Source organism: Puma concolor, chromosome B2 (assembly GCF_028749965.1).
Source record: "Puma concolor isolate L17-30 chromosome B2, mPumCon1.1.hap2, whole genome shotgun sequence".
Lineage (NCBI taxonomy): Eukaryota > Metazoa > Chordata > Mammalia > Carnivora > Felidae > Puma > Puma concolor.
Window position 1 is genome coordinate 153,013,041 of NC_141671.1, and position 22,689 is coordinate 153,035,729.

The following is a 22,689-nucleotide window of genomic DNA, read 5'->3' on the forward strand; positions in this document are numbered from 1 at the left end:
CAAATGCTTGTCACTGTGTGTGAAAGGCAGGCAAAGCCGGAGCCTCTGTTTCCCGCTCACAGGAGAGCGGGTTTCTGGGCTTCCCGGGATTTGGTGGCCCCTCATGGTGCTGTTGGGAGGGTGGGGACACGTCGAGGACGCCCACGTCCGGAGGTGAGAAGGTAGCGCCCGTGCGATGCCGTGGGGTAGTGAGTGCCTCTAGGGTCCACCGGACCCCGCGCCCTCGGCTTGGACGAGCCTGTGTCCCACCCCCCGGGCGCTCTGGTGCACTCGTCCGGGGGGACAGGAACTGAGCAGCTGTGTTTGCACAGAAGGCCCCAGCATCGTTTTGCCCATCTCTGTCTCCAGGTCTGAGAGCCTCTGGTCCAAGCGGGCAGCCCGGCCCCGGGTCAGCTGCTCCCTTGGCCCCTGGGCCAGGTGGCTGGGGAGGCCACAGCTGACCTTGCACTGGCTCTGGTGTCCCCGTGCATGGCTGGAGTCGACACAGAGGCTGACACTTCTTGGTCTCTTCCTAGATTATTTTCTCTTCAAAGATCTTTAAAAAGTGACGCTGGAGGTGATGTTAACCTCACTGCAAGATACGCGTCTTCAAAAACCCACGTCCTTAGTGTGGACAGGGCTGCAGCAGGTGGGGGTCGTTGAGTCTGGCTCTGTGTCAGTGCTGCGGTCGGGAGACGGTCCACGGGTGCCCGTCACTCCCCGTCGTAATGACTAGATGCCCTTTAGTCCTGGGGTCCCGTTCTGAGAAACACGCGTGTGTGTGTTCTGTGATTGATCCGATGAGAAAGAGAGTTGGCCCTATTTTATTTCATGGAACAACCAAAAAGTGTGAGTTATGCTTCACTCCAAACCCCTTTCTGTTCTCGAATTTCTTCATGATTCCTAAGTCAACCTGCTCCTGCTCAAGCCCACACTCCTCTGTGCCTTTACGAAGCTATGAGTGTTGGCTGGAAATGTTGCCTTAAAAGGTCAGAAGGAGTCAGAACAAATGCGTTAGATTCACACCCTGGGGCCTGCCCGGGTCCGTTCGGGCTCCCGTGACACACTCACGCGTGCCCAGCTGCTCTCCACGACGCTCAGAACGCGGACTGTGCAGGAAACGCTTCTGCAGGTGGCGGGGGAGGTGACAGTCGGCTCAGGGGTCCAGGCTCCGCGTCCGCGTGCCTGGAAGGCTGGTCCTGCACGGTGGCCACTCCACGTCCCGCTGGCTCTCTCTGCCGGGCTGCTTGAGTCCCCCTGACCCGGGGGCTGGCCTCCTGCAGGGACGGTGACCCAGAAGGCCCAGCCGGAAAGCACAGCCTCTGACTAGGCTTATAGCACAGGTGGCCCAGGCCGGCCCTGATCCCTGCAACAGGAGTGAAGACGAGGACTGAGGACCACTGGGGGCGACCGTGGGTGCCAACTGTCACGGTTCCATTGGCTGTCATGCCGCGTGGAAGCCAAGGTCATATGATGACCCTTGGGGGTCATACGATGACCTTCAACATGGGTGATTCATTCTCTGCCCTCGTTTTCCTTGTTTGCCCCTTCTCTTGCTGCCGTGTCTCTGCCTCAGCCACAGCATCTCTCTTCACACACCTTCCGGACACTCTCCCACCCAGGGCCTTTGCGCGTCCTGCCTTCACGGGGTCCTCTTGCCCCACCCCTGCGGGCGGGCTCCGGGGCCCCTTACTTTAAATGAAAATGTGACCCCTGGCCCCGCACTCCTCACCTCCCTTCCCTGCTCAGGCTGCCTTCAGGAAGAAGGGAGAAAAGCCCTGATTTGTAGCATTTCCTAGGGGCAAACACTGTCCCCGAGGCTGGGTTATTTCACACTACTGCTGGCATGTCCCCTGATGCCCCCTGGAGGGATTCGCACACTCAGCTCGCCTGAGCCCTGGGCTCAGCTCCTCCTTGGCTTGTCCCCCCCGCCCACGTTTCTCACATTTTCCTTCCTTACTTCGTATAAGGTCCACGGGGCGCAGATTTCTGTCTGTTTTGTTCACGGCTGGATCTCCCGCGTCCAACATTGTGCTCCACATGTGCATGGCCAGTGAGGGGATCCTGGCTCCGGGGCAGTGACCCCATCCATGTCTCCACGGGGAAGAAAACGTGGGCTTCATGGTCAAACATCTGGTGCAAACCACAGCCTGCACTTTGAGGGGCACACGCACCGACCGTGAACATGATGGTGCAGAAAACTGACCTGGCCACGGAGACACGGCGGAGGCTCAGTGCTGACCGTCAACGCCTCAGTTGAGTTCCAAACCAGTGACAGCAGTTTCCATGGTGACAATCTGGAACGTGAATAAACGGAAGAGTGGACGCTTTTCACATACCAAGGGGTGATTTTATGACACTTGGGCCATCCGGGGAAGGACTACTCAACAACTCATGCTGAGAAAGAACGGCTATTTGCAGGAAAATAAAATTAAATATGTATTTAATGCCATTCTTCAAAAAAAAAAAAAAAAACCCTAGACCAAGATCAAAGGAAAACCTTTTAAGAAATGGACATGTGGGAGATTAATAATCCTAAATCAAGATAGAGGAACTTCCCAAGTATAAACTGCAGAAACTGTAAGATAAATATTGGTTTAATTTTTTTAAAGAAAACACGATAGGGCATCTGGGTGGCTCAGTCGGTTAAGCGTCTGACTTCGGCTCAGGTCGTGATCTCGCAGGTCGTGAGCTCGAGCCCCACATCGGGCTCTGTGCTGACAGCTCAGAGCCTTCTTGAGATTCTCGCTGTATCTCTCTCTCTCTCAGAAAGAAATAAACATAAAAAAAAATAATAACGGTGGGACCATATTTGAAGAGAAGGTCTTCACAGAGGCGATTAAGTTAAATGGCATCTTTGGGGCGGCCCTAACCCAGTGAAGCTGGTGTGTCTAGGGGAAAGGGAGCTGAGGACATAGGCACAGAGGGCCAGCCACGTGAGGACACGGGGATAAGGTGGCATCCACACAGCCGGAAGAGTGGCCTCGGGAGAGACCAGCCCTGCCCATGCCTGGATCCCAGAATTCCAGATTCCAGGAGCGCGAGACGTTAAATGCCGGCTGGTCAGGCGGCCTGTCTGCTCCGTCTGCCGTGGTGGCCCACGCGGAACGAGGCGGTGGCCGTGTCTGAGTGGCCCCGGAGAGTCCGGGCTCTGCAGCCGGGAGCTGCATCATGTCACAATGAGACCCACCCTGGGGACGTGTTACTCGCGTACGCTGTCTGGAAGGCATTGCTCTTTTAAGAGGCTAGTCTTTTCCATACGACCACACACATTTGCACGTATGCGTGATGGTCAGTGCGTTCAGCCCTCAGCATTCTTGGCTGAAGAAGTAAGGCAGGAGGGGAGGGCGGGTCGGCTAAATCGCAAACTCTGAAATGCCGTGAGGGGGTGTTCCGTTTCAAGCTGGAGAAGAGGTGAAAACTGCAGACATACATGTGGCGAGAAAGGCGTAACCGTGGTTGAGTTTCGCGTCTGACAAGTCAGCAAACCCGCAGGACAGACACCTGCAGGACGGGAAGCGGGTGGTCACCTCGCCGGTCGTAAATCTCCGAGCCCCGAGGCGACTGCGGGAGAGCCGCCCCTCGAAGTGCTCCGCCCTACGAGCCGCAGAGAAGGGGGAGATCTGGTCAGCTTTGCCCCTGCTCAGTTACAGAGCACACTTGATTTGTCATCCAACCAAGAAAATAAATTCCCCACGGCGCTAGCCTTCCCCGAAGGGTCTAAGTCACCGTTTGGGCTCAGGGGTCTGGCGCAGCCTGCCTGTCCTCTCCCCCCCATCCCGGGGCCACTGTCACCTAAACACATTGTCATCAAAGCTCCCGAACACACACCCCAGTGCACACAACGGCACAGCGAACCCCAGGGCCCCCGGCTCGCGGCGGTGACGGTTACTGATGCCAGGCCAGCTTGGTTTCCCCAGGCGCTGCCCCCACCCGTGTGCCCGCCACTGGAGCGTCCTGGCACAAACCACCCTTCGGTTTGCCTTGACATCGTGGCTTTCCTCCACGTGAAGTTGGCAGGAAACCGACGAGCTGGTCCAAGGCATCCGCCTGGGATACCGGGGACGCCCTTGGCAACCGACAGGTGAGTTCTCACCTGGCCTTGGGAAGTGGTGACAGGAGTGACTTAATGTGAATGCAAGTGAGCTGAGGTCCAAAGGGCTGAGATCTCTTTCAACGGGGGTGACGTTCTGAGCATAGAATATAGAGACGGAAGGTGACAGATGGAGAGGTACACAGATCGACTCCAAGGATGTGTGTGTGTTTGTACTCTGCTCGGAAAGCATTCTATAAAGTCTTCTTCGCCTTTAATTTTTTAGGCAGTATTTTATTACCCCTTTGCTCTAGCTAAGTCCATTTAGGAATATGGCTTAAAACAGTAAACATACAGTTGATGACTTTATCTTTGGATTTGTTGTCCTGAAACAGGTGCTAACTAAAATTCATCGATCGTTTTAAATGTTTTTTATTTATTTATTTATTTAAATTCAACTTAGCTAACATACATACAATGTTAGTTTCAGGAGTAGAACCTGGTGATTCATCACTTACGCATGACACCCGGGGCTCATCCCAACAGGTGCCCTCCTCAATGCCCATCCCCCATCGAATCCCTCCCCCACCCACCTCCCCTCCAGCAACCCTCAGTCTGTTCTCCGTATTTAAGAGTCTCTTACGATTTGCTTGCTTCTCTGTTTTTATCTTATTTTTCATTCCCTTCCCCTATGTTCATCTGGTGTGTTTCTCAAATTCCACATATGAGTAAAATCATATATTTGTCTTTCTCTGACTGACTTATTTCACTTAGCATAATACACCCTAGTTCTATCCACGTTGTTGCAAAAGGCAAATTTTCATCCTTTTTTAATCGCCGAGTAGTATTCCATCGTGTATATAAACCACATCTTCTTTATCCAACCGTCGGTTGATGGACATTTGGGCTCTTTCCATAATTTGCCTATTGTTGAAAGCACTGCTGTAAACGTTGGGGTGCATGTGCCCCTTCCAATCAGCATTTTTGTATCCTTTGGATAAATACCTGGTAATGCAGTTGCTGGGTCGTAGGGTAGCTCTATTTTTAATTTTTTGAGGACCCTCCACACTGTTTTCCAGAGCGGCTGCAAGAGGGCTCCCCTTTCTCTGCATCATCGCCAACATCTGTTGCCTCCTGAGTTGTTAACTTTAGCCATTCTGACAGGTGTGACGTGTTACCTGACACCCGTCCTGGGCTGGGATTTCGATTATTAGGGAAAATAATTATTATTTTCTACTAAATATATTAGTAGAATATACTAAAATATACTACTAAAAATAATTAGTAGAATTCTGCTTCAATGAACAAGGAATCGAACACATGGTTTTCTGCGGAAAAAGCAGAAAACTTTTTTCTGCGATAAAAAGTTAGCTGAGTTTCCGACAAACCTTAATTCATCAAAACAATAGTTTCAATGAGATAAAAGAGGCTAGCTTTGGAAAACTTATGAAAGACAATAACAAAGACATTTTTCTTCCAGTTATTTTAAACGTTAATATTTTAACATTTTAAGTAGTTTTGAGCTGCGTTGACACACCTTGAAGTAATAACTTTGTTAATAGAAATAAACCAAAAATCCTTAAAAGCTTCTCCTATCCTTTAATCCACATGTTCAGTCGCCTGAGACTCTGTGCTGTTTTTGACCTTGATCTTGAACATTTTCTGTGGAAGAATTCAGAAACTCCAGGGTACACGAGAAGAGAACCAGATGGCCCCAGATGGGCCCCAGCTGTAGTCCCTTAGGTGAAGCAGCTCTGTGAATTCCGTCCTTTGTCCCAGAGCTTCCTTCCAACTCCCTCGGCCACAGCTGGCCCGCTTCTCTCCCTCCCAACCGCGGCTTCGCCAGAGCAACAACGGATGTGTATTTCGCCCAAAAGGGGGCACTTTCAAGAATGGAGAAAAGAATGTTACTCTGGGGGCAACAGGCCTAAACCAGGAATCTTCCAGGCAGACTGGGATGGGTACCAAATGCCAGCCGTAGTCTCTAATCGGTCACAACACGTGCGCCGCTAAAGAAACGTTGGCACGCAACTGGGGGCAAAGCACGCGCTCCGCGAAGTGAGATTCCTGAACGAGGACGGGAACAGGTTGCATGGTGAGAGTCCATCCATGCTATGATCATATTCATATTGTAGGTGATCTAGTAATTTCCTGATCGATACTCAGCATTAGACTTTGGATCTTCTCCCCAGTACACCAGTCGCATAAAGAAGGAGAGAGCCTCCGAAAGGTGGGGTGACTCAGAGACCTGGGGGTGGAAACACGGAGAGACAGGGCTGATGCCAGGCTGTGCGTCCAAGCGGCTGTCCCGCTTGCTGTGGGGTGAGCTGCAGGTGAGGACACAGAGACCTTCACCTTCCCAGAATCACTGTGGTTGAAGAGCCTCAGGTGCTCTGGAGGGAGAGACGCGAGGCAGGGAGATGAGCTGCCGAATTATCAACCCAAGAATCTGAAATAAAACAGGTTCAGTAGAACTAGAACAGACGAAGAGGAAGAATGAGTCAGTGGGAGGAGACAGGGCTTCCCGGCATGATGGACGATGTATACGGTATGGTAGGAAAACCGGGAGAAACAGAGAGTGAGGTTGGCTCTAAGCCAGAGAGGGATGACGGGTGTGAACAGTGATGATGGTCCAAGCGCGGGTGCACCTAGAGGCTTTTCACCTTTAAACCCGATTTTCAGAATTGATTGATCAACCACGTCTCACCGGTAGACTTGGCATATTCATCGTTAGGGTAGAGTCAATAAAACCGTTTCTTGTAACACCCTTTTTTCACGGGATATTTTGAAGATATGGCAACGATTTCTTTACTCATCAGTTTACAACTTTAATAATTTTAACGGGTCGTACCTAAGCTAACTGTTAACTGATCTTGTTGCCCCTTAACTATTATATTACCTACAGGTAAACAAAAGTATCTTATCATTCAGTTGGTTGACGGTTTGGGTCAACATGCCTCTCGGTTGGCTGGATTACGTGACATTATTCTTTGCAACATCAACATGTGTTAATAAAAGTATGATGTGTGTCACTTGGAACAACTTAAGGAACCAATGGAATGTTTTCCTCACAGTTTTTAGAAACTCATCAAGATGTATCTTGCACACCGTGGAAGTCAACCATGTCAAGTATTCAGTTCAGTGTTTTTTAGTTCATCCACGGCTTTGTGAAGCTGTCACCTCAGTCTGGCTGTATAACACTTCCCATCCACCAACCGGAGACCCCACACTCATCAGCAGCGTCCCTGTTTCTACTCGCGCCCAGCTCTGCGGGGCTGTAGTCGATGCACGGATTTGTCTACCCCGGATACTCCTACCACATACGGGCTTTGGTGACTGGCTTCTTTCATTTAACATAATACTTTCAGGGCTAACCCATGTCGTGGCACGTGTCAGTGCCTTCTTCTTATTGATCAGTCATATCCCATGGTACCTCTCACTTTTTGGCTACCGCCACTATCGCTGCTGTGAACGTTTGTGTTCAAGTTTTGATTCAGTTCTCCTGGATATATACTTACGAGTGGAATTGCCGAATCATATGGTAACGTTATGTCTGAGTTTTCAGGACTGCTTGACGGTTTCCCCCATGTGGCTGTGACACTTTGCGTTCCCATCAGCCACGTATAAGGGTCGCGGATTCTCCAAGTCCTCCCCCGCACTGGTTACTGCCTGATGTTTCTATTTTAGCCACCCCCGTGGGGGCCAAGGGGGGCTCCCGCGGCTTTGACTCATACTTCTGTAACAACTGATGACGTAGCCCATCTTCTGGGGTGCTTACTAGTCACTTACACTTTCCTTGGAGAAATTTCTATTCAAATCATTTACCCACATTTAAGTTGGTTTGTCTTTTATTTATTGAGTTATAAAAGATCTTAGACATCTTGTGGATACAAGTATCTTTTCAGCAAATATTTTGTCCTATTCTGTGGACTGGGATTGTCTTTTCACTTCCTCGATAGCGTCCCTTGAGACATGAGGCTTTTTGGAAGATTTGATAAGGCCCAATTTATCTATTTTTTTCTTCTTTCCCAGCTTCTGATTCTGATGCTGCATCTAAGAAACCATCACAAAACTCGAGGTCCTGACGATTTACTCAGATGTTTTTTCTGTGGGTTTGGGGTCTCGGTTCAGTTAGGTCTAGGGGCTGTTTTGAGTGTTGTGTATTGTGCAGAAGGGTCTCCTTCATTCCTCTGCATATGGTGACCCAGTTGTCCCAACTCCATATGTTGAAAAAGACTATTCAGTGTCCACTGAATTTTTTCGACACGCTAGTTGAAAATCAACTTATCTTAAATGGGAGAGTTTCTTTCTGGGCTCTCAATTATATTCCACCCATCTTTGTGCTTAGCTCGGCACACACACCTTGGCAGAATCACAGTAGGTTGTGAAATTGGCCGATGTTAGTCCTCCAACTTCGTTTTTCTTTTGAAAGATGATTTTTGGCTATTCTGAACTCATCGGTTAGCTCTAACAGTCTTTTGGTGAATTTCTTAGGATTTTCTCTACATAAGATTGTCTCAACTGCAAATATACAGAAATGTACTTCTTCCTCTCTAGTCCAGACACCTTTTACTTTGTTTTCCTGCCTCATTGCCTGGGCTGCAAATTCCAGGCCACGTTGGACAGGATGGTGAGAGCAGAGCCTCGTGTCCTGTTTCTGGCTGTAGGGCAAAGCCTTCATTCAGCCATTCCCTGGTTTTTCATAAATGCTCTTTATCATACTAAGGAATCTCCTCTCCATTTCTTGTTTTCTGAGTAAGATGTGAGCGGTCGGCTTTTCCTAGACAACCTTTATTGGTCTGAGAAAGTCCTTTTCTATGCTTTGTTTGCTGAGTGTTTTCATCGTGCAAGAGCACTGACTTTTAACAGGTGCTTTTTCTATGTTTATTGAAATGATCATTTGAAGCTTTTCTTTTATTTTGTTAGTATTCTGTACTACTGATTAATTTTGAGAAAATATGTCGAAAAATCTTGAGAGACTCCCGAGATAAATCCAGTTAGGTCATGGTTTACAATCTGCTTCCTATGTCTCTGGAATTAGTTTGCTAGTATCTTGTTAGGGTAATGACAACGACGTTTGTAAGGCTAATTGATCTGCCATTTTCTTTACTTGTCAGGTTTTTCTCTGGTTTTACTGTCAGGATAATAATGCTGGCTTCACAGAAAGAATTGGGAGCAGTCCGTCCTTTCCTATTTGTTTGAAAGAGTTTGTGAAGAATTTGTATCAAATTTTTAAAATTTTTCTTTCTACTCTTCGATTTTACGCCAGTGTTAGGAGCACAGCAAAATTACGAGCCAAGTGTAAAGATTTCTCGCATACATTCTGCCCCACAGCCTCCCCCACTGTCAACTCCCTCACCAGATGGTAGATTTCTTATAATCTACGAGCCTGCATTGACACGTCGTCGTCACCCAGAGTCCACACTTGACCTCGGGGCTCACTCTTGGTGGCGGACATTCTGTGGGTTTAGACAAATGTGTCATGATGTGTATCCACTGTTACAACATCATTCAGAGAATCCTCACTGCCCTAAAAACCCCTGTGCTCTGTCTGGGCACCCCTCCTTCCCCCAGCTTCCGGCAACCCCTGATTTTTTTCATGGTCCCCACTGTCTGCCTTTTCCAGAGTGCCATGGACTTGGCATCACACAGTATGTCGCCTTTTCGGGCTGGTTTCTTTCGCTTGGTGATACGCGTTGATGTTTCTTGGCTGGAGAGCTCATTTCTTTTTAGCACTGAGAGGTATCCCACCGTTTATTTATCTCTTCACCTACTGAAGAACGTCTTGTTTTTTTTTCCAAGTTTTGCCGAGTATGAAGAAAGTTGTCGTAAACATCCGTGTGCAGGTTTTTGTGTGGACGTAAGCTTCCAAGTCCTTTGGGTGGATACCGAGGAGACAATTGCTGGATCAGATGGTAAGAATATGTTGACTTTTGTGAGAAACCACCAAACTGTCTTCCAGAGTGTTCGCAGCATTCTGCGTTCCCGCCAGGGATGAATCAGAACTCAGTTGCTTCCTGTCCTCGCTGGCATGTGGTGCTGTCAGTGTTCCAGACTTTGGCCACCCTCATCGGTGTGCAGCAGAGTATCTCGCTGTTGTTTTCATTTGTGTTTCCCCACGGGACACCTGGGGGCTCAGTTGGTTGGGCGTCTGACTTCGGCTTAGGTCATGATCTCGTGGTTCATGAGTTCGAGCCCCGCGTTCTAGCCCCATGTCCAAGCCCCACATCCGGACCCGTGTCCCAGCCCCTCACCAGGCTCTGTGCTGACCATGTGGAGCCTTCTTCAGATTCTGTGTTGCCTTCTCTCTCTGCCCGTCCCCCACTCACGCTCTGTCCTCTCTCCCTCTCTCTCAGAAATAAACATTAAAAAAAATAAATTAACTTGTGTTTCCCCGATGACATATATTGTGGGCATCTTAACTTGCCACCCGTGTATCTTCTTTGCTGATGTGTCTGTTAAGGTCCTCGGCCCATTTTTCAGTTGTGTCACTTGTGTTCTTATTGTCGAGTTTTGTGTTTTGGCTTTCACTTCCTCTGTGCACAGGGCCTCAGGGTCAGCTAGAGGAGAGTGACTAATGCCCTCTCTTGCCAAGCCTTTCCTGCGCAGGCCCTGGACACACGCACAGCCTTCAGACGGCCAGGGATATGTCGAAGCCCCCTTGTTCATCTAGCGCTCCAGGATTTCCCTCAACTGTCTTCTAAGCTCTCGGTTTCCTCAACTGAAATCACAGCCTCAGGCTGCTGGGATCCTGCCAGCAGCTTGCTGTTGTTCCGGTGACGTCATGGGGTTCGGTTCTGCACCTCCTGCCCAGCCAAGGCTTCCCAGGGAGCTCAAGTCCACACACGGTCCTGTGTTGTGGGGATCCCCTTCTAGGGGAACTTCAAAACTGGTCAAATCTGCCCATGTCTGCAGACCTCTGGCTTTCGGCGTCCACACCAATGAGATGGGGAGAAAGGGATGGGGTAACAGACCCAACGGTTGACCGTGGTTCGGAAGGTTCTCTTAGATAATGTTCTGCTCATTCTCCTGCTTTGGTTAATCACCAGAATTCCAAAATGGTTTCTCTCACTTGTTTTGCCAGGATTTGTTATTGTTTTGGAAAGAGGGCAAGGTCACCGAGACACCGACTCTGGCATCCCAGAAGCCAGTCTCTCTCAGCCGTGTTTTGTGATTTGCTCATCTAGACACAACCATTAGGAGAAAACATGGTGTGTGTAAAATACCACTCAGTGCATTACAGGAAAACCTCTGGGAATTTTATATTCTTTAAATTTTGCTTTTATATTATGCTGAAAAATTCAAAGAAAAATTATTTTTTATAGATTTGGGTACAGTATGTTATCAACGTATGCACAGCTGAGTAGCCTGAAAGGATTATAATACATACGTATTTCATTTCTCATGCATCAGAACATTGGATGTAACAAATGAAATATAGCATCGTAACTGACTCTAATTACCACTGTTTTCAAAAGGACGATTCTGAGTTGTAACTAAATGAACTGGGAAGCAGGCGTCCTAGGCAGCATAAGTGCTCCGTGGACGTACTCAGCCACAGCAGTGAATGTCTCCACGCCCAGAACTTACAGGACTTAATGAAAATCAGAACAGTTAAAGCAAAGGAAGGAACCAACGCTATGGATTCGGAACGCGGCTTCAAATTCTGGGATGGAGCAGTGAGCCTTAGAGCGGTAAGCTCTTTACAGCCCTAACGCTGTCTTCTTCATTCTTGTCAGTGAAATGTTTGTTGTTTCCTGTGAAATAAAAAGCAGATGAAAAGAAATCAGATGGTCTCAGCCACATTGAGTAGAGCACATCAGGAACTCACAGTCCTGGGGTGTCGTTCCAGCTAGTTCTATACAGGTTATGAAGCCATAGGAAATATCTGTGTCTCTGTCATAGACTGTTTTCCTGGAAACCTCTGAATCAGATGTGGCTTACACATGAATGCTTTACACATTTCTGGAACTTTCCCATCTTGGGTGGAAATAGCTACCCTCTCCATGCCTTTCACAAGCACCAGCTTCCGGAGAGGCCATGTGGGATGGTCCAGGCAACCATCAGGAATCCAGGGGGCCTCCCACTGGCTCAGCAGGTTGGTCTCAGATGCTAAGAAGGTCGCCTTCCAGGCTCAGCTGTTTCACGGAACCGCGGTCCATGTAATCCGATACTTCATCACGCGGCGCCTTGAACTTAGATGCAAAGGCTTCGCTGCTGTGTAACCTCACACACGTTCCTGTGCTCTCTCCCCCAAGGGCGCCGTGAGCACTTTAAGGACAAAAAAGTCTTACCCTTGAAAGACGAGCTTCATGCTGGCCCGGCGCTGGCCTTCCAATCAGTACGACAGCATTTTGTGACTGGATCAAGCAAGGGCTGTGCCATTTTCGAAGCGACACCATCCTCTTAAATACAACAAAGTGAATCTCAGAAGGAAGTAATCTTAAAATCTGCTCCGACAGTCCCGAGCGTGGATTTGCTCCAGACACCTGAGCACAGCTGGTCACCCCCACATTTCAGTGTCCGCCGACCCTAAATCACGAAGACATGTGTGTGAATTCGCATCTAAAATTGAGCTACGAATCTTTTGTCTTACTTAAACAGCGGCTTTCTATGCTTCACGTTTTGATTCAGTAAAATATTTAAGACGTAACACCTAAAATGGGTTTCTTTCTAGTTATTTTGGGTTTTGTTTTATTTTGGTTTGGGGTTTATTATTTCCTGTGAGGAAAACTGTAGTTTCCATTTCACTTTGCTGGTTTCATAATTATTTACGTGCAAAACACAGAGCATGCCTCAAGATCGTCGTTCAATTAAGAACAAGAAATGAGAAAGAGCCGAGAGCATAAATGCATTGCAAAAGAAAAACCGGGGAAAACAGGCTTAATGGCAACAAGATGGGCATTTTTAGAGGAGGCGCATCTTAAGTCTCTCCTTTTATTCATTCTTTCAGTGAAAGAACATCAATAGATTTACTGTCCTTTTTTGCATGCATCAAAAGTCAGGTGAGTGTATAAACATGTTACCTAAGCATCTTAGAAATTTAAGAATATGTGACTAAAACTGTATTTTGAGTTCGGGATTTCTCAAGTCAGTCTCCCGCGTGCAGTCAGCTGCCTCGGGAAGATTTTCGCTCGTGTGACCACACATCCTTCACTGGCCGGTCTTCGTGCGTCTCAAGAAGCCCCAGCCACGGAACGGCGAGATGCTGGGGGGTCACGGCTGGACGGTAGGTCAGCTCAGCCCCTACGGGCGGGCTGATGGCACATTCTGAATAGTTGAGGCTGCCATGCACAGAAGCACTGGGTGTTCTGCACATGCTACTTCCTGCACTGACCCGAAAAGACGCTCTCCCCGGCTTAGAAAGCAGTTCATGGAAATGCACAGATGTTATTTGTCCACACAAAACCCGTGGCACAGAGGCCACTGCCAGGAACCCCGTCTCCTCCTCCTCACCCGTCCCGAGCGCTTGCTATCACACCTCTGTGCTTCCTCTTGGGTTCTGTCTGACTCCAGATGCCCTCTGTCCTGCCCCCGTGTTCCCCGCTCACGCCGTCTCAGATGACCGCCACCCGAGGAAGAGCCCTGCTTCGCCGTTTCTACTGTCTGCTCCGAAGTGATCCTCATTCTCTTCACCTCTTAACAATTGTTAAGGTGCTCGCCCCTCACCGGCAACTACTTTTCCTCTGTCTTTACCGCAGCAATTTGAAACACTTACATCCAAGAAGCGTAAAGGAATCACACAACCCAAGAATAAGAAGACAAACCGACCAAGATAAAGAGGGGAAAGGTTTGAACACACGGCTCATGTGAGGGGAGAGGACGGCACCAGGATGCGAGGAGGCCCGGCTCTGGCCGCCGAGAAAGGCACCGGGCCGGGCTACCCACCTGTTAGCTCCAGCTCGGCAAAGCGAGACAAGGAGGCACAGCCAATGGAAAGCAGGAAGTCTCTCCCCTGTGCAACCTTGGGTCTGAATATGTGGGGGTGGGTCGGGGGGATTAGACAGGACAGCAGAGGCCTGACACATGTTTTAGCTACAATTGAGTTTTCCAAAGATGCAGCATGAGTTAAAAAAAAAAGGGGGGGTGGAGCCTGGGGGGCTCAGTCGGTTGAGCGTCTGACTTTGGCTCAGGTCACGATCTCAAGGTTGGTGGGTTCAAGCCCCGCGTCAGGCTCTGTGCTCATGGCTCAGAGCCTGGAGCCTGCTTCCGATTCTGTGTCTCCCTCTGTCTCTGCCCCTCCCCTGCTCATGCTCTGTCTCTCAAAAACAAACAAACAAACAAGACGCACGAATGGGAAGTAAGCACGTGAAATGTCAGCATCATTGCTTATGAGAAAAATGCGAATGTAGAAGCACAGTGGGGTGCTACCTCCTGCCAATTACCAACAAGACTCTGCCAGGTAGAGTGATGAGCGCTGGGTGTTGGTGAGGTTACAAGGAACTGGAATTCTCGCTTACTCCTGGTAGGAATGAAGGTTAATGCCACCTCCTTGGAAATCAGCTTGACAGTTCCCTGCAAAGTTAAAAATACACCTAAAATATAATCCGGTAATTGCTTCCTTAGATTCTTATCCAACAGAAATAAAAACAGTGTTTAAGCAAAGATTTGTACGCAAATGTTCATGGAAGCTTAATTTGTAAGAGCTGGAGCCGTCGGCAGCTGAAGGGAGGGGCGGGGTTGGTACCTCCGAACAGTGGAATGCTTCTCAGAATTTTCCGTAAAGACCCACTGATCCAGGATAATATGGATACTCTCCCAGATCCTGCTGATGATGACTGGAAGCAAATCAGAAGACAGCATGTGCAACATGTCTCTGCTCATCCGGCCTCCCGGAGGCCAGGTCTCACCCCCTGATGGAAAGTGGATCCGCGGGGAGTAGGGGGGACACAGAGGCCCGATGGAATTTCCTTCTCTATCTTCATGGTGATCGGCGAAGCATCCGTTTGTCCGAACACAGCAAACTCCAGACTTAAAGGGAGTGCATTTCACTGTATGCAAATTCTACCTCAGTCGTGTTGATTTAAAACTGAAAAACACAAGGGCCCCTGGGGGGCTCAGTCAGTTCAGCTTTTGGCTCAGGTCAGGGTCTCCCGGTTTGTGGTTCGTGGGTTCGAGCCCCGTGTCGCGCTCGGCATTGGCAGCGTGGAGCCTGCTTGGGATTTTCTCTCCCTCTCTCTGCCTCCCCACACTCGTGCTTGTGCGTGCAATCTCTCTCTGTCACAATAAATACAACTTTTTTAAAAACCCTGAACGGGACAGGTGGGGCCATAAACCAGAGCAGCCATATCTACGTGCGGACGGGAGGGGCAGGTGTCTGTGCGGTGGCCGCCACGTGGAGCAGTGGGTGACGGCAGTGACCACTCTGCCCCCCATTTCCTTTTCTTGTTATACCGAGTCCATTTCAGTCTAATTAGAGACGGAATCTTCATAAATCTGCTCCCAGTTCCTGTGTAGGGGCTTCTCCGCACACCAAGCCTTTCTGTGACACCTGCCAGGAGTCCTACAATCCAGCTCGGTCCTGACACCGTCTACCCATGGGCGAGGGGCTCGGTCCCACACACTCTGTCCCCTCCACCTTAAGACACCTGTCACACGTCCAGGAACTGGCTACATACAGATTGGAGGTTCCTGCGACCTCTCTTCTGGGTTTGATTCATTTGCCAAAGAGGCTCATGGAACGTAGAGAAACATTTTACTAACTACCTTACGGGTCGTTATAAAAGGATGCAACTCAGGAATGGCCAGGTGAAGAGATACCCGGGGCGTGGTACGGGGCAGAGGGGACAGAGCGTGGAGCCCCCGTGCTCTCCCTAAATCTGCACGTGTTCACCCACACGGAAGCTCTCCAAACCCCACCACTCCTGGGTTTCTATGGAGGCTTTACTACCCAGGATGATTGGTGAAATCCTTGCCCGTTGGTGATTGAACCCAACACAACCTCCAGGTCAGGGGCGGGACCGAAAGCTGCCAGCCTCTCATCACCTGTGGCTCCCCTGGCCACCTGCCCCCACCCTTGGGGCTTTCCAACAGGCACTTGGTTCACACAACAAAAGACACCTTTGTTCCTCTCTTCATCTAGGCAATTCCAGGGGTTTTAGGAGCTCCATACCAGAAAAGGGAGGAAAACCTATATAATATATATTACATATTTTGTATATTATATTTTTAATATTATATATAAGTTATAATATATACAGTTTACAAATCACAATATCACAAATCTTGAGCAAGATTCTAGATGCCCTTATGGAGTATGATTTACTGGGATCCAATTCTACTCAAGTATGGAAGCTCGGGCTTTTGCCTTCCAACCCACCGCCCACTTGGCTGTAAGATCTTCACCCTTTTTTGGGGCAAAGCACGCTCATATTGTGAGATGTTTGAAAGTCTGAGAAGTAACGTGAGTTGTGCAAACGGTCTCCGCAATACTCACGTGGGAGGAAATGACACTTGAAATAAATTGCTCGAGACGTTGTTACTGACACGTCGAAGCTTTAACTAAATCAAAGAATTGTTTTAGAATTAATCGTAAATGCATGAAATTAGCATCCTTTTGTATGCACAGGATCTCTAACTTGATGATTCCCTTGCAAACTTCATTCACAAAACATCTGCAAGTTTATTAAGCCCTTTGACAAATATTATGTCTTGATGTAATCATTTCATTGCCAAATTTTGGATGGCCGCCTGTCTCTCATTCTCTAATTTGTGTCTCTCAGTCTGACTGGCTTTCTTATTCCTCTTTGTAATGATGTTTCCTGCGACATTAACTGTAATGAAATAACACAAGCACAGACAGAATACGGCTTCAATCATGACATTTTAACGCATTAAGGCGGCTTTGTATTTTATTTGCCATTTTCAAAAGTTGAAAACTGCATTTAAAAAAAAGGAGAGAGAGAATTTTGACAAGTAACATACAAACATCTCTGATCTTTCTGCTTAGTAGTTAGATTCCCCTCTGGAAACTAGAGCAAATCTGTTGGCTTTTCCTCAAGAGAGGAAGACTGTGTTCTCTCTGTTCCGTCCAGCGAACTGTCAGGGGACGGCAGGTGCCCGTTTTCCATGGAGATGGCAGTCCCCTATTTAGTCACCAGCGTTAACTCCGGACCTCATAAACAGCTAATAGGAGCGAATACTGAAGTCACTGTGCACTTCTCTGTAATGGCTTACCTATAAGTTATGGTAAGTGATTTCATCAAAGGTTTCCTGGATTTTACAAATGGCACAGGGAATTCCCAAGAGGGCGTCCTGGGGAACCGATGCTCACATTTTCACTACCCAACCCCACGTACACTTTACGTACGTTTGGTTAAAAGCATTAAGAGTATAATGGACTCTTTGCACACTTTTTTAGTTTAAGAGATCAAAATAATAAATCTCTTCTCATAAGCGTCCACAATTGTAAACACCCATTCTTGCGCTTTGGCGGAAGACACGCTCTGTTCTCATTTTCTGTTTACTTTCCCAGATTTCCGGTTCCAGCCACTGTCATTACATTAACTGTTCAGAGCAAGAACACCTCACCTCGTTCTTTTTGTGGTTTTTCCATCTCTGTGATTCGAGAGAGTCTGCAGCCAAGCTCTGGGCCAAATCTAGGAGCCACCACTGTACCTGGCCCTCCCACTGGGAACTGCCCACCCCCCTGCCTGGCCCTCACACGCAGAGTCTGTTGTCTGTCTCAAGGGCACAGGCCGGTCCTCTGCCATCAGACTCGTCTCTCCAGGAGGCCGCCTCGCTGGACAGTCTGCTGCAGGGCGGAGGGGTCAGGACCCCCACTCCCCCCGGGTCTGCCGATCATCTCACAGCCCGGCTGCACGTGGAAACCTTGTGACACCACGGTTCGCTTTAATGTTGGACAAACACGAAATGTTCAAAATGTCCAATCGTATTATTTTTGCTTACGTGACTGTGCCATGTGGTTTTGTATTCACTTTTATTTGTTTAATGGATCAGAAATTGTCGGTTGATTCTAATATTCTAAACTGCCCTTTCTCCATGCTCAGCTGAGCGGTGAACACCCCAAGGGCACACGGACATGGTGGGTGGCTTGCTACCTTGTAGGTATTTCCTTAGACTCTGGATTCCTTATTTCTTTCAAGTCTGAATTTTCATGCAAGAAGGTTTTCTCTTTTAAGGGTATAACTTTGATCCTGAAGGCTTTCTCTAATGTTAGTTACCAGGATTAAGAACCTAACTGTGTGTGTATGTATCTATCTATATATTTAAAATGTCTCTCAGCTGTTTGACCGTTCCTCTATTTATTTTAGAAAGTCTCCCGTCAATTGACTTTCATTGCCTTTTCCAGCTTCCTTTTGTTTAGTCTCATTGAGGCAAAAAAATACAAGTTAACCAGGTTCAAGTGTCTGTAGCAACCCATCACATAAGGAGCGAAAGCGAAATCTCCAGTCGGCGAGACGGAGGGTTTGAGATGATGACAAATTCAGAGCTACACCTCACCCTCTCACTGAAACAGGTTTCATGAGAGTAAATGTATAAACGTTAAACAGTAATTTTTTTCCTGGCAATATGGTAGACGAGATGCCCCGGTTAACTCTACCCTTACAATCACCATGTACATCTTTTTACACATACGTACGCATACATGCATTTACACGTGCATACATACATGTGTAAACACAAGGTACTATAACATATGTATTGAGATATTGTGACAGACACTCACAGCCCGAAGCCAGCTTTCCTTGCACAGCAGTGGCCAAAACACCCAAAACATGAGCGGGTGATGCAGAAATCTTAGGCCGAGAATTTTGTTTAACGTTGTTATATAAGTGAATTCAGAATTGACTTAATACCGCGCTTGTGATTCTGGCTGTGCTGCCCTAACAAAGATCAGACATGCTCTCTTGCCTTAAGATTACAAAAAACAAAAACAAAACAAAACACAAAAAGAATAGCATTTGCCTCTAGGCCGGGCAGGGATCTCTGAGATGGAAGGAATAAGCGAAGCTGGCCGTGGCCCCAGGGCAGAGAGTCTACCTCTGGAAGCACCTTGGTGGGGGGAGGGGGGCACCGCCACCTTGAGCCTCCGCCAGTGGACAGGGGCAGTGAGGACACACGGAGCAGAGGACAGCAGAGGTCAACTGCAGAGCATAAAGCTCTGGAGATATCTTCAAAGGGTTTTGGGGTTTTTTTTTGGTTTGCAACTAAATGATGAACAGGTCTTTGTGAGCAAACTGAAGTCCCTGAGGCCAGGGAGCCAGCTTTAGAACAATCAGCAATCACTCCAAGTCACCAAGGAGGCGGGAGGCTCACAATCCCGGTGCCCAGAATCAAGAAACGCCAAAATATGTGGGGCATCCGATTAAACACGGGGAAGGGCATTGCTTCGGGAGTGCGGCCAAATTACACCCAGAATCAAGTCTAACTTGGTCCCACCTAACAAAACTCAGAAGCAAGCCTTGACAAAAATCAAGCTGGGTTAAGTAAGTTCACCGTGTCTCAGTTCCAACCTCAAAAACATTTAATATTATACAAAAATACAAGTCCCAACAAGGTAAATTTACAATGTCTGACATCTAGTTAAAAATTCAGCAGTCGTGTAATGATGTAGGAAAATATGATCCATATTTAGGAAATTATGATCCCAAAACATTTTTTTAAAATCAGAGCCAACAAAAATACAGATGATACGATTAACGGACAAAGACACAAAGTTTCTGTTACATTATCAATACGCGGCATGGGTCCCCTGAATGGGGGTTGGAAAAACATGGCCACAGGACAAATCTGGCCGTGGGCTGTTTTGTAAATCAAGGTTCACTGGAACAGTACGACCTCTATTCACTTTCGGGGTGGGGTGTGCCTACCGCTACCTTCACGCTGCCTTGGCAGATCTGGGTAATTTCAAAAGAAACTCTTTGGCCTGAAACTCTTAGAATATTCCCCAGATACTCCTGTACAGGTAACATCACCAGCCTGTGCTCCAGGAGACAGAACGGGACACAGGTGTGCCAATGAAAGACACACACGGGGCTGTGACAAACATCGAGCAGTAAAACATTTACAGTCTGAGAGCTAAAAATACAGTGGGTTAAAAAATATATACAGACATATATATATATGGAATATTTTGGGGCACCTGGGTGGATGGCTCAGTCAGTTAAGTGTCTGACTCTTGGTTTTGGCTCAGGTCATGATCTCATGATTTGTGAATTCCAGTCTCATGTCAGGCTCTGCACCGATGGTGTGGATCCTGCTTAGGATTCTCTCGCTCTCTTTCTGCCCTTCCCCGCTCTCTCTTTCCCTCTCCCAAAAAGTAAATAAATGAAAATTTTTTTAAAAAAAGGAGAAAATATTAAAGCACCTAAAATAAAAACAGATACACCAGGGGACAAAAATAAGTATGATAGAGTTTTTGTGGGAAATATACACATTGGAAGACCTAAAAAATGCTTAGGGTATTGAAATTAAAATAAACTATCCACTTCATGCCCTACGTCTGACAAAAATCCAACAAACACAGGGAGGCATAAAGACATCCTCAGACTTTAAAAAAAAAGCTGAAGAAATCTATCAGCAACACTCTTGTCCTGCAAGAAACACTCAAAGTCCTTTAGGCAGAAAGAAAATGTTATATGTGAGAAAAATAAAACACTTTTTTGATATCAAATAGTTAAAAAATAATTGACTTTTTAAAGTACAAATCCTAACAATGCATAACACAGGTTATAAGACACATAGAAGTAAAAACTATGGTAACAATAGCACAAACCCAGAGGACAGGACGCAGACTATGTTTTGTAGGACTCGCACACAACACAGGAGGCCGATGTTTACTGCAGGGAGGCTGTGATGAGGTCAGTTGTCCCATAAATGCTAACACAATGCTAGAAAACCTTTCAAACCTAAAGAAGCTAATAAAAGAGGAGAGGGGGAGAACGAGCAAACAAGACAAATAGAAAACACACAAGGTGCTGATCCAAAACTCAGACATATCAAATCGCGTTATAATGAGATGATCCAGACACCTTCAATTAAAAGGTTGACATTATCAAATCAGGTTTAAAACCAAAGGGATTAAAGATTCAGATATTTGCCGTGTGAAATACTCATTTTGAAAGCAAAGACATATGGGTTAAAAAGAAAGGAAAAGAGGCAAGATATATCATGTAACACAAATAAAAATGAGAGGGCTCTATTAATACCAGAGGGGACATTACAGAATAAAGGATGTTGTAGGGATAAAGAAGCTCCTTTCATAATCATAAGTGATTTAATTAATCAAAAGGACATAATCCTAAACATTTATCAACCACATCACAGAGGTTCATCCACTGCATTGAGCAGAACAGATACAGACAAGTCACGACCACAGTTGGAGGCTAGATCCTTACCACAAAGCCATAGGTACATAGAAAATCAGTAAGGTCACAGAAGACAAGTAATTCTTTAAGCTGATAGAATTAAAACATGGAGATCATCTCAACCAAACACACTGGCATACAGAGCTGTTTGGGTGCACATGAACACTTACCAAAATGGAGGTATTCTGGTCAATAGGATGTTTCAGTACATTTAAAATAATTTAGGTCTTATATTTTATATGTTTATGACTACAATGGACTGAAATTAAAAATCAACAACATCTTGAAAATAAACCGGGAATAGAGATCAAGTTCAACTCCAAAGAAGCAGCAAACTGGAAATGCTCAGGATAACAGCAGCTGAGCAAACTGGAAGATGGCGGGGGTGGCGGGAGGCCCCCGTCAGCTGTGTGGCGGCTGCCCCGCAGGACCACCAACTAGGGTAAGAGACACAAGACAATTTTTTACGCCAACTAGCTTAACAGTTTAGTTGAAATGTACTAATTCCTTGAAAGACACAAGCTACAAAATCTCCTGTAACAAGCATCAGATCTTGTAAACAGCCCTGTATTAATTACAGGAATTTAATAGTTGAAAGTTATTGCACAACGAAAGCACCAGAGCCAGAATACTTCACTGGAGGATTTTACCCAATATTTAAGGAGGAGCAAAAGGAATTCGACACGTACTTTTCCAGAAAACTGAAGCAGAGGATGTCACCCCCGACTTTTCCATGAGTCTGTGACACTAGATGCCAAGAGTCACGTGCATTTCCAAAACAACTCACAGAACAATGTCCCTCACGAAGACGGAAATAAAAGCTGTCAGCAAAATGAATCCGACATTGAAAACACGAATGGTACGTCATGACCAAGTGGGCTTTATCCTAGGCACACAACTTTGGTTTCGTATTTGAAAATCAATCTGTGTAATGCACCAGATAAACAGATTTGGAAAGAAAAATCACACGGTCATGTTAATAGATGCAAAGGAGATTTTGACAAAATCCAATATTCATCCATCATGTAAGCTCTCTGAGAACTAAGTACAGAAAGGAACCCCCTCAACTTGATAAAAAGGCTTCTGGTGCAAAGCTGCAGCTAACATCCCCCTGACAGTGAAAGGCTGGACGCCTTCCCTTAAAATGAAGAGTAAGAAAGTGTTATCTGTCCTCGTGACGTGTGACCAACAAACACCACTCTTAGGGCAGTAAGGCAGGGAGAAATAACTGGAAAGACAGAAGCAAAAGAACTTATTCACAGACAACATGATTATTTGTGTGAAAAATCTTAGGGAACCCACCAAAAGCTACTAGAATTAGTGAATGAATTTTGAATGGTTCCAAAA